This window comes from Triticum dicoccoides, unplaced genomic scaffold (assembly GCF_002162155.2).
Source record: "Triticum dicoccoides isolate Atlit2015 ecotype Zavitan unplaced genomic scaffold, WEW_v2.0 scaffold110924, whole genome shotgun sequence".
In the NCBI taxonomy this organism is placed as follows: Eukaryota; Viridiplantae; Streptophyta; class Magnoliopsida; order Poales; family Poaceae; genus Triticum; species Triticum dicoccoides.
In genome coordinates, this window is record NW_021176665.1 from 1 (window position 1) to 2,250 (window position 2,250).

Here is a 2,250-nt window from a genome sequence, read left to right on the forward strand (position 1 = left end):
GCGAGGACGAGCACGGCGTCGTGATCCTCGACAGCGACGACGACGAGGACGCCGCCGGACCGTCCAACCCGTCGCGCCAACCGGGGGAGGGTTGCAGCAGGGATGGCGGCCGCGGCGGAGGCGACGACGACGACAACGGCGGCGGCGACTACACACGGTTCTATAGCCTCCTCGGCATGTAGAACGGCAACGAGCGGCGAGGCGAGGGAGACGGCGGGCCTAGTAGTGTGTTTTTTTTCTTTTTTGTAAAATATTTTAAATATGTATAAACTCTCGCCGTGTTTGGTTGAATTTGGTTTGAACTTGCCGAAATATGTATGAACTCGCCGAAAATGGTTGAATTTGCGCCATGTTTGTGCCTCATTTTAATTTTCACAAAAATTCGTGGGCGCCGCGACTGGGTGGCATCACGCCCCCAGCGCGCGTTTTGCGCCGGTGCGCCCCAGGGGCGATTTTTAGCGCCTCCTTGAGGGCCAACGGCTGGAGATGCTTTAACCATCACGGGTCACGGCCGAGCGCTGTTGTCAGTAGCGGGCGGAATCCGGGCTCAGTTCCACCATCCTTTCTGAAAGAGCAATTCTGCAAGTGCGTTCATGAGTTATTCAGAACATAGGTTGCTGCAGTCTTCTCTGAATTCACGAGTTATTATTCAGACATTCTCCACCCTCAAAGAACTCAGCAGACCGGATGTCCATTATTAACAGAAAGGCCATGGGATGAGTCGCTAATGATGGAAGTCAGGGACGTCACACAGAAGTTCTTTCAGCTCCCTCACGAGGAAAAATTGAAGATCAAAATGACACCTCAGAGTGATTATAGGTGTGATATCTGAATAAAAACCCAACTCTTCTTGTAGCTAGTTGGTTGGTCCTTGGAATATCTCTACATAAGTACATATGCAATGAACTTTCTTGTGGTCTATCATCAGAGGGTATCAGAGTGGGAGAAAATGTTACCAAGGGTAAACCTAATATGCATGAAGCAATTCATGTAAGTTCATCTGTCCCTCAATTTCTTGTAATACTTGTTTAAATTGTTCTGTCATTTTTAGCTAAACCCTTAGAAAATTTTGCAAGGCTACATGCCTATCGAACCGGGCAGATATGGTAATCATGCTAAACCAATGGAAGAATCTAATTTGTGGTATGTTTTCAACTTCCCTTCTCTGTTTTTCTTTAGGATCCCTTCTCTGTTCTTTTCTCTGAAGGTATATTTTAGAGAGCCGTCGTCACATTTTTTTCAGAAAACGGTTCACTGCCTGCTTTTCTGAAGGTAACACTGTTAGACACCTATTGATGTCAGTATGTTCACCATGTAAAAAAATGCTCCTTTACTACTTAATACGCTTTAAAGAGCTGAATAGTTTATCTTCCATGCAGGCCAGATTATCCATCAAATTTTGACACGCTGCTGGAAAACTATATAAGCCTTCTACAAAGTCCACTTATCTGAATTACTTATTCTTTTATGCTCATCGATCGTATCTGACAGTGTTTATCATGCCATTTTTTATTTCAGATCTTTCAAGGAAGATCATGCGAGGCATAGCCTTGGCACTGGGCGCGCAGTTGGATGCTTTCGAAGGCGGAACAACAGGAGATGCTTTCTGGGTTCTCAGATTGATTGGCTATCCATTCTCAGCTGGCATCCCACCACGCATTGATATTGGATGGTAAGCACACAAAAAAACATATTTGTCTTATGCTTACTTGGGTGGATACATCTGATTGCTTTTCTTCGATACACCATGCATCCTATGATCAATTCAGTGGAGCTCACACAGATTATGGTTAGTACATTGTATCGTGTTCTTTAAGTCAATACTAGAACACTGTATCGTGTTCTTTAAGTCAATACTAGAATAATATGTTTGCCTTTTTAGGAAAAACGCACATGGTATTTTTCAAAACATTAAACCAAAAATCCTGGGGGGAATACTTTTCCTCATTTTGTTAAACTGCAGGCCTTTTTGACACTGGTGAATCAGGACGGTGATATCTGTGCTCTTGAGATACTTATTACTTCACTAGCACACATATCTTGTACTATTATCCATCTATGCCCTCTGTTTCCTCTGTCAAGAAGCAAAGAGATTGATCTGCTGAAACTCTTTAGTAAATTTGGTATCAGGTAAGGAACCAGTCTGGTGAGTGGATATAAGCCAAGCCCGTACCCGGGACCTTAGTTTGCAACATCGGAGACATGCTGAAGGTTTCCTTGTTTGCAACTTCACTGAATTTTATCTGTTTT

General features: G+C 43.8%; 1 pseudogene; it reads left to right on the top strand.

The window, feature by feature from the left end:
* Positions 1-704: 704 nt before the first annotated feature.
* Positions 705-2,211, top strand: LOC119342950 (annotated as a pseudogene).
* Positions 2,212-2,250: the final 39 nt, after the last annotated feature.